The 19,672-nt window shown below is 37.3% G+C and overlaps 1 protein-coding gene across 1 annotated transcript in view; it reads right to left on the bottom strand.

Annotated features, from left to right (window-relative positions):
• The window catches only part of PCSK5 (proprotein convertase subtilisin/kexin type 5), a 609,050-nt gene that overhangs the window by 344,714 nt on the left and 244,664 nt on the right, over positions 1 to 19,672 (bottom strand). The window lies entirely within an intron of this gene.

The raw sequence follows: 19,672 nt of genomic DNA, 5'->3' as shown, positions 1-19,672 counted from the left end.
TGTGCTTATGTCAGAGGTCACTAGACAATGAGGAAATATAAAAAATTTAATACTAAAACTAAAAGGAAATTAGATGGTGCCATGTTTTGTTATTAATCTCCTTATTATTCATTATAGTTTTTGGACTCCAGCTCCTGTCTCCCTGCCTTGGCAATGGTTGTCCCCAGTGCCTGGGAGGCACTCATTCTTACCTCTATGTCACAGAATACCTCTCTTCCTTCAAGACACAGCCCAAGTGTGATCTTCTCCATGAAGCCTTTCTTGATTTCTTTTTTTTTTTTTAAGCAATTGGGGTTAAGTAACTTGCTCAAGGTTACACGGCCAGTTATTATTTCTGGGTGTGGTGCTGAGTATCTGAGCCCGGATTTGATCCAGGTCATCCCGACACTGGAGCCAGTGCTCTTACTCGCTGAGCCACCTGGCCGCCCCTAAGCAATTGGGGTTAAGTAACTTGCTCAAGGTTACATGGCCAGGTGTTTCTGGGTGGGTGCTAAGTGTCTGAGCCCGGGATTCGATCTCCAGGTGTTCTCAACACTGGAGCCGGTGCTCTTACTCGTTGTGCTACCTGGCCGCCCCCACCTTTCTTGATTTCAACTGCTACTGCTTTCCCTGTAAAGCTACCTTATATTTAACTAACATGCACTTATCTAATCTCTTTTTATATGTTCTGTATATACATTTATGTCTTTGTTGTCTTCCATTTGAATCCAAGCTGTTTTGGAGTAGGGATTGATTCATTCATTGCAATGTTATCCCCAGTGCCCAGTACAGGGCCTGGCATTTAGTCACTGCTTAATAAATAGCACTGGATGCTTGGTTTCTTTGTCAGGTAGCTCTTTCTCACTTGAAATCCTAAGAATATACAGCGATTTTCTGAAGAAGTCACTCAGCACTGACAACTCAAAGGGATTTAAGAAAAGTGAAAATTATAAAAGATGATCTAAATGCTTACTTAACATTTAATTTTCATCAACCTATGTGCTTATGATTATCAATGCCACTCCCTTCCCCATGTACTCTTAATATTATTATTTTTTTAAATGAGAGGCAGGATTCAAGAGTTGGCTTGGAATGACTTCCCTAAGTGGACTCTAGATACTGATCTACCTGGGCATCAAATTATGAATAATAAAAACAAGATGGAATTTATGAGATTCCATGGAACACTGATTTTCTTAATCACTACTTTCTACTTTCTTTTAGGTCCTTGGTATCAGGCCACACAGTCAGTTTTGCTGAATTATTATTTTTTTAATATCCACATTTTCCTTGGCTGAACCTGTCTCTTGATTTATTGACTGACCAATTCACAAGGAACAAGGTGATGAAACAGTTTGCCCAAAGTTACGCAAGAAGAGAATGGATAATCTTTATCTCATTTATCTTTCTCCATATAGTTACAAAAGCTACTCAATAAATTCACACTATTCTTTAGCTCAAACATAGTATTCCTGCTTTGGCTTGCTCCTCCTTCAGTCAGTCAACAAGTATTTATTTATTTATTTACTTATTCATTTATTCATGTTTATTTATTTATTCATTCATTTGTTGATCTATTTATTGAACTGCTTGTGTTGTGACAAGCATGGCGCTTAGTGCTGGGTGTACAAAAAAAGCAAAAAACATGGTCCCTGCCCTCCAGCAGCTTACACTCTACTGGGAAAATCAACACACAAATTCCCTACCACATTTAAATTCATCAATTATATACTTCGGTATCTATTCAGTCAGGCATACAGATGATCTGTTGTTTATATAAATTGCTTTACTTCATCTTTGTTCTGCATCTGATAAACTGCGGTTTATCAAAAACTGATAAGCTGTTTATTTTTAATATTAATAAGCATTGAACATTTCTTTATTTGATGTATTTTTACAAAGCAAAATTTTGTATAAAAATTAGAGAACCATAGTGGACAGTGTAATGGGAATGTAAATTTTTAAGATCTTCCCTGCCCCTAGGCTTAAATTAGCACCTGCAGCCTGTGGTGGAAGGCTTGTTTCTCAGGAGATACTTTTTGATTGGGCAGTGGGTCAAGAAGGTTGTTACATTCTCTTGATGTAATGGTTGGACAGTTTGGAGAGTCTGCTTGATCTGTTTCTCTGTCTTGATAATTCTGTTTGTGTACTCTGAAGTTCGGGGTGCTGACCTTTTCCCCCTGAACTAGGTAAACGATATATGTTTGATTGATTAAAGTAAGCTTGTAAACCCATTTTGAGACGCTTTCCTTTAGCAAAACAGATCAAAGAACCTGTGTTGGCAGCCACCCTGGGGATGCTGGGGTGCTTGCCGCTACAGACAGGAAAGATTGACCCTAAGAATAGGAATATGTGTGTGTGTATGTGTGTTTGTATATATATATATTCAAGTGAGGGTCATGTTGGCAAATATTTAACAACCATCTCTTCCCTAAAAAAAAAATTTATATACAACAACATCATTTTTTTTGGGAAACAAACACCATTCTAAATTTAATCTGCATTATAACATTTTCTCCTTCACTGTCTTAAGGCTAGACCAGTGACTAAGCGAGCAAAACTATGTACCAAGGACCAAGTCCAGCTTGCTGCCTGTTTTTGTGGACCCACCACATATTTTTGTTCTGCCCATGAACTAAGAATAATTTTTCACAGTTTGGGCACATATTTGGTCCTTGAAGCCATATTTGGCAACCTCTGGTCTGGACTACCCAGAAAACATAAACCAAGTCCTGATTTGTAGTGTGAGTTATAAATCCTCACACTGAAAATGTAACAATCAGCTCTTGTAATCCAATTCAATCAGACTCTCTGGAATATACTAGCTGTGTGAAGAGTGGGTAGTAATGTAACCTCTTAGTGCTACAAATAACACTATAAAATTATAAACTGAAAGTATACTGCCTGTCTATAATGGTGGAGTTTTCTTACATTGATAAAGTTGCAGGTCAAAACAAAGCAAAACTTTACATATCTCTATCTATCTATCTATCTATCTATCTATCTATCTATCTATCTATCTATCTATCTATCTATCTATCTTCCCTACTTTTTGAGCAGGATTAGAATGCAAACTTCTTGAGGGCAGTAACTATTTTTCTTACACATTATAAAAGCTTACTGAGTTAGACATTCATTGTTTAATCTTGATTGGCATTAAGACCAACATTCCAATCCATATATCATTGACTACAAAGTGATGAAGTGAAAATATTCTTATATTTTCAATTATTTCTTGATGTTATTAAAACCTTCTGTCTTTTATGTCTCTCTTAAACAATCTCAACTTCATAACCAAGGTGACATTTTTCCCATTTTCTTGCCCTCAGACAACCTTTTTTGGTGTGTGTCATGGACCTCTTTTTGGGATGAGGTTTTTAAATGTATAAAATGAAATACACAGTATTATAAATGAAATAAACTATGTTGAAATACAGTTATTAAAATAGTAAACTTCAGAGACTTTATATTAAGAACTCTTGTTCTAACCACGCTCACATTAATTTATAGATGCTTCAGGATAATATCTATGACCAAGCCATCTTATTATTTACAAATTCATCTGTAGTCCATTATGTGACAGCAACTTCAATTATTGCATTTTGCTTCTACTCCTCAAATCTGGCCTGCAAATGTAATATAATCTTGGGAGTGTTGGGGGCGGAGCACAGGAGAGAATAGAATATGGAGTATGGCTTCTATGTCCATTGTAATATGGAATATTTCAGTCATATAATTATGCTATTTAAAGTAGAGAGAACCACAAAAAATGAAATGCTGTGAAATCATGATGACCCAGCTTGCTGCCAAAGAAGAAACATGAAAATGCACCTTTCTCCCTTCTTTGCAGAACTGGGGGACTATGGCTGTGCAATCTGTGTATAATGGCAGGGTCAGTTTTGCCAAACTACTGCTGTTTTTTTTAAAATCTCTGTTATATGGTTTGGCTTTCAGGGAGAGGATGGAAGGCTGTATTGGGAAGTGAAGGCACTATAAAGGCACAATATATCAATAAAAAATTTAAAATATGCTACATGAATCCCATATCTATATATATTTGATCAATTCTTTTTAAGAGTACTGAGGGTAGTATTACATTTCTCTGCACTGAACAATTTCTCATAGAGAACAAATAGGACACAGATTGGAATTCAATAGTCCAGGCATTTTTTCTGATAGTCAGCAAAAGGAAAGGATATAGTCAATAGTTGAATACAGGGATCGGAATCATGCTAATTCCCTGCTAGGATATCTTCCTTGATGTACTTTAGAATAAAGATACAGTCTCAGCATATTTGGGAAGGGATGGTAATTAATTGGACAATGATTCCAAAGAACTTTCGAATCTTAGCTTCTTCACTGAAAACAGCGATCACCTCTCACAGCTCCTTTACAGACACACTGCAACCACCCTTATTCAAGCCTCCTCACCCAGACCATGATGCTGCTTTTGTTTGTTTGTTTTCTTGTTTTATACTGCCTTTCTTAACTAGTTTTCTCAATATTAACCAGTCTATTCTCCAGTTCACTCTTACTATTGCTTGATCAAATAATCTTCCTAATAGACCACTCCCTAAGCACACAACTAATCTATTCCAAAACTATACCTACCAAATCAACCATAAACAGGCAGTTATGTGGCATAGTAAATAGAATGCTGGACTTGGAGTCAGGAAGATCTGAGTTCAAATTCAACTTTACTTACTAGCTGTGTGACCCTGGACAAATCATTTAAACTTTTTCTTCCTTAGTTTCTGCTTTTGTAAAATGAAGACGATAATAGTACCTACCTGCTAGGGCTGTGTAATGACAATGCGATACCCATAGCAGCTGCTATGAATATGCATACATATTCCCAGGGTTTGTTCGCAAAATATAATAAACCCTCCTCCTCCAAAACAATACCAAAGTATTTATTTGGGATGTGGCTATTAAGATGCCAAAAAGCAAAGTTTAGTAAGATACTCATCACCAATCCAGGAATCCAGGGAGCACCGACATCACAAGTGTTCTCTCTGTCAAGTCTCCCCACAAGCAAGTTGCCCTAGGTAAGTTCTTCCCTCCATCTATTTCTCTCTCAGTCAGCATCTCTCTCTGCCCACACTCTCCCTCCAGGCAATGATGTATCTATCTATCTATCTATCTATCTATCTATCTATCTATCTATCTATCTATCTATCTATCTATCTATCTATCTATCTATCTATCTATCTATCATCTATCTATCATCTACTGTTTCCAATCAAAGAGTTGATTGGCTTGGTGCTGAGAAGCTTGGAGGGATCCCTGTGGCCCAGAGCCTAATTGGCTCTATGTCAGGGTTCCATGTGAGGCCTATTAATGGGCAGGGAAGACCTTATATCCCATTAACCTTACAGGCTGTTGTAAGGACAAAATGAGGTAATATTTGTAAAGCTCTTTGCAAATATTAAAGCACCATGTACATGTCTACCATTATCGTTTCTAGTTCTTTGTTATTAGAAAGTGCTAGAAAGAATAAGAGAATATTTTTAAAGTACCTTGCAAACTTGAAAATGTTTATACATGCTAGCTTTTGTTATCATTGTCATCTTTATTATTATCATTGTTGTTGTTATTACAAACTCTCAATACTGGCATTCGAGGCCCTCCACAAGTTGGTTCCAAGCTTACTTACAGCACAGAATATCTCATCATAGACAGGTCACAGTTCCAGGCAAACGGGACCATTTTCTATCCTCTATTTTAGTATCTCCCTCTCTTTGAACTTTTGCTCATTCCATAAACTTAGTCCTTAATTTCGAAGTCCACTCTCTTGTAAATCCCTTTCTATTTTAGACCTTGCCTCTGTGACCCAACATATGTGCCATCTCTTCCTCAAAGCCTTCCCTGATGGTAGGCTTGGCCCCTTGAGTGACAGTGATCTTTCTTTCTGCATATTTCTACTTTCTTATATTACTTTGCTTTATGTCTTTCCACTTAGCTAACTTTCCCTTTTTTTTAGGGCAGTTAGGTGGCATGGTGAATAGAGTGCCAGTCCTGGCATCAGGAAGACTCCATGAGTTCCAGTTTGGCCTCGGATACTTATTAACTATGTGACCCTGGGCAAGTCACTTAATCTTGTTTGTCTCAGTTTCCTCATCTATAAAATGAGTTGGATAAGGAAATGGTAACCCACTCCAATATCTTTGCCAAGAAAACCCCAAATTGGGTCACAAAGAGTCAGATTCCATTGAATAAGAACAACAAAGTCTCCCTTTTATCAGGGCTATTTGCTTACACATCTCTCCCCAATATTAGATTGTAAAATCCTTGAGAATAATATCTGTGTTTTACTTTACCACAGAACCTAGCCTGGTGCTTTACAAAGAATGGGATCTTACTATAGAGCTAGTGAATGAAAGAATATATTTTTTAAATATCTTTTTTTTACTTTATTGGCTTGTATATTTCCTGTCACAAGGTATCCCAGCTATAAGTAATGTGACCCAGGATATTTTTGTGTATCCCGCAGTAATCATGGAATAATCTTTGATGAACATTTTTAATTACATGGTTGGTGTTGAAAAATAAACAAAAAACAAACAAACAAAAATTCCACCTTTCTCCTTGCCATGTCATCCTGAGGATAAAGAGTGATTTCCCAGAAGAAATCATTTCCAAATTATCTCTGGGACCAGTTCCAGATTTATTCATGGTTGAATGTGGCCACTTTGGATACTAACAAGAATGACGCACATTTTATAACACTTTGAGGTTCACAAAGCACTTTACATAGGCTGTCTCATGGGACCATGTTGTAGATTAGAGATCATTATAGAATTGTATGTAGAACTCAGTCATATGAGTTTTTATCATTCCTTTATTGTCATCTTTCAGTGTCATTGAGATACTTGATTTAAATTCTGTGTTGTTTCCTCTGGGCTTTATCTCCTTCCTTAGTGCTACCTTTTGGTTTTTTGCTCTCCTATAGTCTTCTTTAAATCCCCTTCTAAACATCTTTGGACAGGTTTGATAGTCTTCATCGCTTCTACTTTCAGCTTTCCCAAGGTATTTCTTGCTTAATTTTCACAGTGTATTCCTTAATTGTCCTCCACTAAAGCACAATTACAGGCTTCTAGCATGATATCTGTGACAAATTGTCTTTCATTTGAGGATTGATATATATATATATATACATATACATATATATATATATATATATAAGTTCAGAGATACTAATCACTGCAAGGTTGCTATGTTGTTGTTGGGGTCTTTTGGGGGGTGGGTTGAAGGAAGGGGGCAGGCACAATTCATACAAACCAGCTTCTAGACAGTTATTATTGGTGTTAGTAAAGCTATCATTGGTAAATGCACCAGAGTGGACAAGATCATCTCTCTTCCATCCCTATATCTATGATTGTATGATAACAGATTTCTAGATCCTGAGCTAGAAGGGATGTCAAAGGCCAAAGAGTCTAACAGGGGTGGGGAACCTGCGGCCTGGAGGCCACATGTGGCCCTCTAGGTCCTCAAGTGTGGCCCTTTGACTGAATCCAAACAGAAACTGTGAAGTTTGGATTCCATCAAAGGGCCACATTTGAGGACCTAGAGGGTCACATGTGCCCTGGAGGCCACAGGTTCCCTACCCCTGATCCAACCTCTTCATTGGACAAATGAGGAAACTGGAGTACAGGTAGTTCGAGAGATTTGCCTAAGATCACACAGTTAGTAAGTATCCCAGGTAGGATCTGAATCCAGTTCCCTGACTGCAGTCAGTCCTTTTTCTACTTTACTTTGAGTACTCCAGGATATCCCAGATCCTTAAAGTATTCCTTATTTCTATATCTTTTATAAAGTGCTCATTTTTGCCCTATTGACTAATAATAATTGCTGACTTTGCAGAGCACTTTATAATTACAATGTGCTTTGCATACATTATAACTTCTGCTGAACTAATTTTATAAGGAATTCTCCAAACCTGCCTATTCCACTTTTTCTTTTGCACTCAGAACATTTTTTCCCTAAACAATTCATTAAATTGGTGCTTCTATTTTCCTTCTGATTCTACCTCCACATGATGTAATAATTTTAATCTATCATTTTGATATCCAATACCCTGAACTGATGGCAAGAAATATTTTAACCTATTACTGACCATATTATTTAATTATCAAAGAAATTATTTTTTTTCATATGCATCGGTATGTTATTGATTTGGTTCAGAATGACTCTTAGGTTCCTCTGCTTTCCCAGGTACCTAATTCCTCTTGAAAGACATATAGACAATGTACATTTGTCTGGTTTCCACAAAGGTGACATGATGAGGCCCCCACCTGTTCTTTTCCATATGTCACTAAACATTATTGGTTACTTTCCATATGTTTGACAAATGTGCCAATCACTTCTTGAAATATATATGTAAATATAGTATGTGGATGTATGTAAATAAAACGACATTTCCTAGAGTTTGTTCTCTAATTTTCCACAAAATTCTTCTACTTCATAATACTAGAAACACTTAGAAGTTTACAGGAGACAAAAAAAATCCCAGAAACGATCCAGGAATAAAACCCATGGACTCTGATGTCTATAAACAGATTCACAAAGTATGTGAAAAAAAAAGATGACCAAAAGATCTTATGACAAGGGGACAGATAAGACTTCATATGTATTACCAATAACAAGTGGGAGGAGAAACAAAAACAGAAAATAACTCTGAACAAATATCTCTAACTAAAAAAAATGGCTAAGTGAAAAGGGGAAGGTAGTAAAGAATATTAAGGCGATATATTCATGTATAAGCAAACTAGAGGAGGTAAGCAAGATGGAGAGTATTTGGGCAAATATCATTATATATGAGTAAATATATATGTGTATATATACATATACATATGTATATAAAACTAAAATCTCTCATTAGAGTGTCACACACCACTTAGACAGAAAGAGGAAATAAATATATAAGTTTAGGAAACAGTTCACAAACCTGGCATGGAAGTTTAGTATAATAATTATACTATTGATTGATTATTATCAGTTATATGGACATCTGCTGGAATTCTCTGTCAAAAGCTGTAATGACAATATCATCCTTCAGAAGGTGAGGAAAACAGCAGGAGAAATATTCAGAAACCAATTCTCACCCAAAAGCAGCAGCTAATCTATGGGACATAAGTGATGGGATCCATGGGGTGATGCCATGACTCAATCTTAGAGTCTGCATAGTAACAGAGGAGGAGAGAAAAGTCAGAAATAGCTTGATATGTTATATTTTATTTCAGGAGAGTAGGTTTGGAAGGGTTAAGAAAAAATAGAATCACAAGATCTAAAATTCTACAGGGGAAATCAACACAGAAGGAATGAGATGCTCCAAAGAAAAATTCTGAGGACAAAAAGAGAAATAATTCTTATAAAAGGGAAAAAGGGGAGTTGCCCCCAAAGTTTGACAGGAATGCATGGGGAACTGAACAAATATAATTTTTAAAATATGTATAAAAGTAAGGGCAGGTCACTGAGGATGGCTATGGGAATTCTGTCCCAGAATTATAGTGACAGAGGTACTCAAACAGAGAATGAGCTGAGGCTAAGGGGAAAACATTAAGGATAACAACAAGAGGTTTTTGTTTGTTTATTTGTTTGTTTAAGCTACATTGGGGGAAGGAGAAGCTATTGGACTATTGCTCTGAATGGAGATGGTACGGGATGAGGGAGAGAAAGCAGATGCTCAATTTACTTCAAGAGAAGAAGATAGCAAGAGAAAACCTAGCTGATTTTGGTGAGTTGAAGGAGCCTGGGCGAGATGAATTACATCCTAGGAAGAAGTTGCAGATTTTGATTGCCATTGTGAGATGTATTTGAAAGAACAAGGGAATGGGAGAGGTACTACAGCATTCAAAAGGAGCCAGTGTTCCAGTTCTCAAAAATGGGAAAAGATGGAGCCTATAAAGTAAGACCAGTGTGCTTGCCTTTGATTCCTAGAAAATCCTAAAATGTATTCATAAAGGGATGGTTAATATATATCTAGAAAGGGAAGTAGCCATCATAAAGTTCTAGCATGGTCTCATCAGAGAGGTCAAGATGGAACAATGCATTCGCTTTCAGATGCAATCATTTTTTCATGATGTTTTAAACTATTTTTCTTTATTAAAAGATAGATTGACATGCCAAGAAATGGCTATCACGTAGAAAGTAGAAAGCATCAATAATTTATTTTGTAAAAGCAGGTCACATTAGACTAACCTCATTCTGTTTTTTGACAGTGTTACTAGAGTGGTAGACAAGAGGAAAGCTGTATATATGCTATGATTTTCCAGTAGAATTGGCCTGTGGGATTGTAATGGTAATGAAATTTAAAGATCCCTTTGTATTGGAAAGTTAAGAGGTACTTAGCACCTAGTTCAAATTAAGCCACTGTTAAAGAAACAGAAGGTTACAAACTCCTGTTGCTAATGTAACAGGTAGGGGTTGAAACAGGAAATGGCTGAAACAGTAAGCTAATGCCGTGTGCCATGACTGAGGAAGAGAGGCCCAGGCTGGAGAGAATGATTTTTATATTGAGATCCTGGGTGAAATGATTTTGATTCTGGGAACCAGCTGGAGCTTCTTCCGGGGAGCCACCAGCTTCTCCTGGGAACTGCCAAAGACTGAGGAAGCATGAGTGTGATACTGTTATTTTGGATGACTCTGTTTGTGGCTTTGTTAAGCCTTGACTTTTCTGTGAAGGATTTAAGGTGGACTGGACACTGTAAGCTTCAGTGTGGGATAGGAACAGCAAGGAGAGCTAGACAAGGAACTGGGAACTGTCTGCCTTTGAACCCTGGTGACAGTTTGTTGAATCCAGGTAGGAGCTGGGACCATGGAAGGGGATGCAGGGAATCTGAGAGACTACCTCAAGTCAAGCTGAAAGAAGACTTTACTTGGATATTTGTACTGACTGAGAAGATTGTAACTTATTTGTGACTGAGGGGTGGATGGTCTGTGTATTTTACACTACCCCTTAAGAGAGTTCTGAGTAGTGACTGATAGTGTAACTCAGTGTGCCCCATGAGTGGAGAACTTTGACTATTGTATTTTGTGACCCTTAAGGAGGAGCCTCCTTAAGGATGATTGAATGATTGAGTTACTAAGTGATTGATTGACTAAATGAATGTACTTTGTTCAAAACTTTGTGACCACTCTGGTGAAAACTATGTGGCCATTTTAGTGATAAGCTGTTGTGAATGCTGTATTTTGATTTTCTGTGATAAGCTGTAACATTGTGAATGCTGTACCTTGATTTACTGTGAATATTTTGCTCTGATTTGTTATTGAATAAATAGAGTTCACTATACTCTGTAATCAGAATCTTAAAAGCTGTTCACAGCAGCAGTCCTCTGGAAAGCTGCTCATGTTTGGCTTTACAGGGATTTAGCAAAATTATTACAGAACAATCAAGTAAATATAAATGTAGCTGAAAGGCTAAACTCAAAGAGAATCAATGGTTCTGTATCATCTTGTTAAGAGGCCACCAAAGAAGTGCCTTAAGGAAATCTGTGCTTACCTATGTACTGCTGAACTCTTTTTTATTTTCTTAAATTACACCCTGATAAAATTTGATGGAATGCTTGTTAAGTATGCAAATGATACCAATTTGGAAGCAATAGATAATATGTTCTATGATAGTCAATATTTAAGAACTTGATTCATAAGAACATTGAACCAAATACATTAAAACAAAATTTAATATGGATAAATGTAAAGTGCTACCTGGGTTCAAAAATTAACTTCATAGGTTTAGGAATAGGAATTCATGTCTAGAAAACATTTTTCATTGTCTGAAAAAGAACTGAGTCTTTTAATGAAGGATAAATGCATTATTTGTCAACAGTGTGATGTTTGCTATCCAAAAGTTTAATTTAATATTAGAATATTTTGAGTGAGTCATGATGTCCAGAACTAGAGGGAATAGTCCCATTTTTAAAAAAAAAATCTTAATCAGATCATATTTGCAGTGTTGTGGGTAGCATATATTATGAAGGGCATAATTTTAAAAGTATCCGAAGTAGAGAAAGAATGATGGTAAATGAAATTTTGTTATACTAAAGACGAAACACAGATTAGGATGCTTTGTTATCTGATGCATATCATTGCATCTTATTCCCCTTGATGATATAACATTACCACACTATTAATAGAACTAAATATTTTCATAATAAAACTAAAACTACCATCTCAGTCCTGTTATCCTTTGCTTTCTCAAGGACAATGACTTCATTTGAACACACACACACACATCCAATGACTCCATTAATCTCTACTTTCAAAGATCACTTTCTTTAATTTTATTTTCCCAGAGTGCTCAGTAACTGGTTAAAACATAAGCAATCATCAGTTCATTTTCTACCATATTTAAATTTAGATATTAGCTTGATTCTCTTCACTCTTCCCTCACCTCTCCTATCTGATTTATTACCAAATCCTATTAATTCCAGATCCACAGTGTCTAACATATACCCCTTCCTCTATGGTCTCACTGTCACTACTGTTCACTACTAAACTGTTCAGGCCTTCATCCACCAGTACAATAATAATAATAGCATCTCAATAGAATTTACTGTATCCACTCTCTCTCCTTACTCCAATCCACTTAATACCTTTCCAAATGAATACACCCCTTGCATAGATCTGGTCATGCCATTTCTCTACTGAACACCCTTCAATGACTTGTCTCCTACCAAGTTTAAATATTTGTCCTAATGAGTATTGGTATTCTGCAGGATTTGTTATCAACCCATCTTTCCAGTTTGATCTCATACTACTGTATATAGCATATAGTAGGCTCTTAATACTCGTTTCTTGACTGATTTCAACATACGTTATGCTTCAGCCCAACTGGACATCTGGCCTTATACATTTCCTACATTTCTCCTGACTATATAATTGCTCATACATACCTTTGCCTGAAATGCCCACACCTCCTCCATCTGTTGAATTTCTACTCATCGTTTAAAACCTACCTCAAATGTCAAGACTCCCTCCTCTTATTAATTCTCCCATGATTCGCCAGTTGGTGATAACTTCCCACCTGTTCAACTCCACACAACATTTAAACTGCTTCTATCTCTTAAGCACTAAAGAATTATTTTGTTTCCTTTATTTCTATAGGTTCCATCCCCTTCCCCAAATATTAAGTCTTATCAAAAATGTTCCCCAGCTCCTAGCAATGTGGCCTTCACACAGTTGGAATTTAATAACTATTGAGTGAATTTAAATTATTTTGTGGTAAAGATCTATAGGAACATTCCTCTAAAGTTACTAGGCTGGCAAACTAGGGAATACTGAAAACTGACTATAATTTACCTAGGTTTTAGTAAAGGTTTTTTTTAAAAATTGCAGTCATATGGAGAGATGTGCTAGAATATAGTATAATTAAGTAGACTAGAAGTTGAAAGGCTGGACTCAAAGAAAACCCATGAATGTTTTCACATCCTGACCCCATCCACATTTCCAGCCATATTTTATATAATTCACCTTGATACACATTATGGTCCAGGCCAAACTGGTCTTCCTGTTATTCCTCATTCCTGGAGCTTCATCTCCCAATCTCCAGGCCTGCATACCATCTATATTCTGCATCTAACGTGTTCCCTTTCCACCTCTGCCCCTTAGAATCCTATTTGCAAAGGTAAGCTTAAGTGCCACTTTGCTCGTGAAACCTTTCCTGATCTCCCCAACTGCGAGTGCCTCCCAACCAAGTTACTCTAAATCTATTTTGCACACTTTATATGTAACTGTTGTTACTACTGGCTAGATGGTAATTTCTTAAGAAGCAGAGATTAACCTTCATTTTTGCTTTTGTAAACCCAGCCCTTGGACCAGTAGTTGGCACACCATTAATGCTATGTATAAATGCTTACTGATTGATTGGTGTGGTGTAATTTTGTAGTCTTTAGTTTGATGATTTAATTGGCCTTGTCATGTGTCCTGGCCATTCCAAATGACTAATGTGAGTATTCTCCCTCATTTTCTATCTCCAGCCTGTATATTTTTCAAGGAGTTATTTTGCAGGCAACAGGTTGAGCTTGCCATTCTATTAAGCATTATCTTCTTCCTACAATCTAGTACTTTCACATCTGAACTACACTGGGATTGAAGGGTTGGATTTTATCTCATAATGAAAATCATGACATTTGACTTTCACAGGATTTTTGAGCCCCTGAGGCTAGGTCACAAATCTTAAAAACTACCATCACAGGGTGTTTCCAAAGACTCTCATGAATTACTCCACCGTCCCCACCCATCCCCCAAGCATTAATACTCCCATGACCACCTTTCCCCAACCATGGCTACTTCCCTCATACTATTAAGAAAGTACTTAAGACCGATTTTCTAATGTGTTAGGCTATATTGACACTACCCGATTTACTCTGGTAACCACTTTTAGTTTATACATTAGACAGAAGAACAGAGATCTTCTCAATTTCTTATCCTGAGAGACGCCTGCCTTTCATCCCGACTGTTAATTATTTCAACAATTTTGTGCATGGATAATAAAATAAATATCTTTAGGAAGTCAAAATGGAAACAGCAAACATATGAGTGGTGGGATTTTTAGTAATGTCATATCATATGAACCCTGAGACATTAGGAACAATTCTCTTCTAAAAATCAGGAAAGGGATTCCTTCTGTGTATAACTTGTAGAAGAATAAATTGTCAGTTGCTGACCTGGGCCTGGCTCTATCCAAAGAGTTTCTAATAGAGCTAAAATCCTTCCACTAGGAAGGAGAATAATGGCTGTGGGGCATTTTGATGGATGGTGTAGTCACTGATCTATCCCTACTTTTAGCAGTCCAGGAAGCACACATTAAAACATATTGCCAAAGGTAAATATTCCTAAAGGATTCCTAAAGCCTGCATAGCAAACTTGTCTATCTGAAGGACAAAAAAAAGTGAGTTTTTTCCCTTTTCTTTGCCCAATGAAAATTGTGGCGGTCTATTTTACGTTATTGTAAAGGTCATTGTAAGAAAAACTCTACAAAATATGAGCTGTTATTATAAGCAAAATAATTTTTATCTTCACTCTGACTCCAGGTTTGAATACAGACCATAGTAAGACTGTAGATGTTTCTGCAATGCAGATATGGATAATATATATTTAATTTTTAAAAATTATTTTTCCCCTTGAAATGTTTCCCATCGCATTCTCATAAGGACTTTAAATAGACAAATGAGTCAGTGAGATCTTCCTTAATTTAAAAGCACCTAACCAAGTAAATGAAAGAATCCTTTAAGCAAATCATTCCCCTTCTTGTTTGCTAACAAAAGATATATATCAAGCACCACCAACAGCCCTCCCCACCACCCCAAGACAAATAAAGCAACAGCACAGATTGTAAATGCCTTTTTGTAGGTAGTCCTTGGAATCACTTTGTTACCATCAAATGAAAAACAGAAAATGAAGACACAGAGAACTAAGAGAAAGCTGTGAATATCTAATGGAAAAGATCACATCCACAGTGCCCTCCAGCTTGAGAAGGGCTGAGGGCAAGATGAAATGCTTGCTGTCCTTCTTGGTTGGGATGCTTAAATTTCACCCCACTTTTGCCAAGTATATGAATTACTTTAAAATGACTTGGCTGGCTCCTCTTCTCCTCCTCCTCCCTACCTGGAATGTAAATACAGGAATGAAAGGTGATGATTAAAAGAATGGGGGAGGTAGGACCAAGAGGGAAAAGAATTGAAAAAGGATGAGGGTACACATTAATATGATCATTCCATTGCTTTCCCCTTTATCTCTACACACATACCCTAAGTCTTACATAGGGCCTATGCCTGAGAATACCATTAAAGATCTCACTTGGGGAAGGCAGGTGTTACACATCTATTAAACATTACCCTCTGGCTGACAAGCACTCAGTTTCCTATTATCTCCTTCCAATCTGGTCTATTACTCACTCCAGGAAATGTTTGATGTTCCAAATGTCACATGCTTTTCTCTTCCTAGGTGCTAACAACTCCAACATGATTTGGAATGAACCGAATCTAACAAAAAGCTAACTGGCCTTGGGCTTGATGTGACTATTTACAAAAAAAAAACACAGAGAACACTTGACTATTTAGTCCCTTAGTCAGATGAAGCCAGGAAATATGCTGTCGTTGGAGGACGGGGAATCTGGAAAAGATACTTTAAAGACTCACGAACAATCTTCTTCTGGCAAAAATATGACTTAGGAAACCCAGCAGGGACCTTTCTGCTCAAATAACTACAACAGGTTTTTATGGGTTAAACCTAAGATGTTAGTTATTGCTGGCTCTGAATCTACCCTTGGCTGAAGTACTTTTTATGTCATGCTACTAATTTGATTCAACAAACACTTCATCTTCTGTATTCCAGACACTTGTAGGTACCAGGATATAAATATGTACACAAAACAGCCCCTGTTCTCAAGTTTATGATGCAATTCAGATGGAAATACATTTACATACGTGGGATGGTGAAGTCAAACCAGATTTGTACTAAGAAGGCCTTGATTAGACTTCCAGTTCTGATTCTTTAATAACCTGTGTGACCGTGGGCAAGTGATTTCACCTCTCTGGGCCTCAGTTTCCTTATCGTAAAATGAAGGTATTGGACTCGATGGTCTTTCAGGTTCCTTCTTTCAAGCTATAGTTTATGAAGAGAGCAAGATAAATGCACTGCAGAGGTCTAGGTAAAAATGTGATTAAAAAATTGTGAAGGGAAAAATCTTCTTTGGTCTTGATGAGTCCTATAGGAGCTGAAGCCATTTTCTCTCTCTCCTCTAGTTGAAAAACTGAGATTATTTCATATCATTTGTATGTTGACATTTTGGGCAAAAATTCCAAAACCAGTTTATGGAGGATCTGGAAGGTCTGTTGTTTGTTTATTTTAAGCTTTGATTTTTGTGAGTATTTGGCAAAACACCTAATTACATTTGCCTAAGGGAACACAATCTTCCTAGGTAGTAAATTCAGCAGATTTTCACCTAGGATATGAACTCTTCCATCCCAATAATATCCTTTAAGGTCCTAAATATTTAAGTTTGAAGCATTAAAACATATTGCTGAAGGTAAATCTTTACCAGATGAGTTATTATTAATTAAAATGTTATGAGTCTATTATTTAATTGCAAAAAAATGAGAAATAAATTACAAATATTTGCACTCCTTTATCTTAAATTAAATGACTCAACTCTTGCAGAGCACTTACAGAAAGAATGATGTTTTGCAATCCAATGGCTACGCTAACAATAGCCACATCATCTAAAGAAAGTTATAATCATTTGCTGTTAAGGTAGCCCCAAGAATGAGAGTCTAGTTAACAATTTAAACATGATCTTATGCTTTACAAGGAGTCTAACACAGCTTCGAATTGAGATAATAAGAAAAGTGATTCTTTTTTTTTTTTTTTAAAGAAAGAAAGGGAAAAACAACCCAAGTATCCCTTGGTCAGGAAATTGCTAAAGAACAAATACCTTCACTTCTTACTCCGGCCCCAAGCAGTATCACCAGAAGATTGCAGTAACTACTACCATACTTTTGCTTGGGGCTTTCTAATGACACCGCCATAACAATTCACCTGACAATGGTGGAGACAAGCTGTACTATTTTTTCTATACTGTCATTTCAATCCACACATGGTTATGAATCCCCCACTCAGAATCCCAGTTGATTATGTAAACCTATCTCCTCATAGTAGACAGTAAATAAATCCCCCACGAATCCATTTACACTTGGCAAGAGAAAGGTGGCAGAGTTAAGTTTAAACATGGGTTTTTTGTTTTGTTTTGTTTTTGCTAGTATAACCTATGTACTTCATGTCAGCAAGGGGGGATCTTCCCTCCACTGATGCAGATTGCAACTTGCTTTGTAGATATTCCATAAGTGTCAGAGAGTTGTTTGAGGCATGCAGAGGTTAAACAACAAGTCTAGGGTCGGGTAAATGTCCTGTTGGTGTCATAGGTGGGTTTGAAAACCAAGCTTTCCTGGACCCCAAACTGTGTGATGCCTTCTTTTTATCTGGGAAAGCAAAGATTGGCCCAGAGTTAAAGAGAACTGCAGGACTTTAAAATGAAAAGGGTCTTCAGACATCACCAAGTCCTCCCTCACCCCAGAATCAGGCCTGGAAAGGGTAAACAACTAACCTGAAGTCACACAGCAAGTTAATGGCATAGCCAGTGCCTAGAGCCCCAGGGTCTGGGCTCCTCTTATTCAATGCACAATTTTACTATGTTCATACAGTTTGTTTCTGTTGTTGTCCAACTGTTATTCAGTAGCATTCACTCTTCACAACACCATTTAGGGCTTTCTTGGAGTGGTTTGCCATTTTACTTTCCAGCTCATTTTACAGATGAGGAAACTGAGGCAAAAAGGGTTAAGTGACTTGCCCATGGTCACACAGTATCTGGGACTAGATTTGAACTCAGGTAGATGAGTCCTCCTAACTTCAGGCTTAGTTCTCTATCCATTGTGCCACCTAAGCCTCCCCACATATGGACATATATGTGTGTGTAAGTATTGTATGTATATGTGTATGTGTGTATGTACATATATGTATACTTATAATGTATTTATACTCTCATGTGCATATATCCCTTTCCCCAAGAAACTAAGAATGAAGTGGGATTGCTATTTTGGGGTGGTGGGTAGGGGAAAAACAGGGAGAAAATTTGTAACTCAAAATCTTGTGGAAACGAATGATGTAAACCAGAAGTTAATAAAGCATTTGATTAAAAAAAAGAAACGAAGAGTGAGAACAAAAAGGAACAATTCCACCAAAGGAGCTGTTCCATCATCCTACTTCTACATTGTATCATCATTGTTCCTCAAATGTAAGAGTGTTTTCCTCAGAATAATCCTGTGAGGTGGTGCAGGTATGTTTAGGGATCTGACAATTATCATTAGCATGCAGGTGTGTTACTGAGGAGAGGCAGGGAGATACACGTCAGCATGACCGCGTGTCCACAAATATTTGCCTGACCCATGGTTTTGTCGGTGAGAGCGCCTTCTGCATCGCGATGGGCTTATAATCCAGAGGAGAGCAGAATTCTCAGGCCATGTGACTGTCAGCATCACATCGCTTCATCTCCATTAACCAGTAACCAAATTAAACAAGCCACACCTTACCTTCACCCCCAAATACTGACCACTGAAAAATGCCTGAAAAAGGACAATTATGTGTACATAATGATACAAACAATGATAAAGATGGTGTGATGATGAGGATGTCTATATGGTCCTTCTAGGAACCAGGCACTCTCCTAGGCACTTTATAATTATCTTATTTGATCCCTACAACAACCCTGGGAGGTTGGTGTTATGGGTATCCCCATTTTATTGATGAGAACACTAAGGCTGACCTAACTGACTTACCCAAGGTCACACTGCTAGTAAACATCCAAAGTTAGTCTTGAGAAATGTAAGTGGTGTAAAAACAAATTATGGCAATAATTTTCCCCCCAAGGAATGTAGTGTTGAAACTAAGAGGCAGCTAGGTGGTGCAGTGAATAGAGCACCGGCCCTGGAGGGGCCTGAGGTCAAATCCGACCTCAGACACTTAACACAAAAAAACTAGCCGGTGACCTTGGGCAAGTCACTTAACTCTAATTGCTCTACCTTCCCCCCTCCAAAAAGCAAAAAAAAAAAAGAGAGAGAAAGACAGAGACAGAGAGAGAAAGAGACAGAGAGACACACACAGAGAGAGAGAGAGAGAGAGAGAGAGAGAGAGAGAGAGA

The sequence above is a fragment of the Petaurus breviceps genome, unplaced genomic scaffold (assembly GCF_028583685.1).
Source record: "Petaurus breviceps papuanus isolate PSGF00001 unplaced genomic scaffold, PetGlider_PUasm1.0 175, whole genome shotgun sequence".
In the NCBI taxonomy this organism is placed as follows: domain Eukaryota; kingdom Metazoa; phylum Chordata; class Mammalia; order Diprotodontia; family Petauridae; genus Petaurus; species Petaurus breviceps.
The sequence above is the reverse complement of the archived record's forward strand: the minus strand, read 5'-3'. Positions and strand labels throughout refer to the sequence as shown.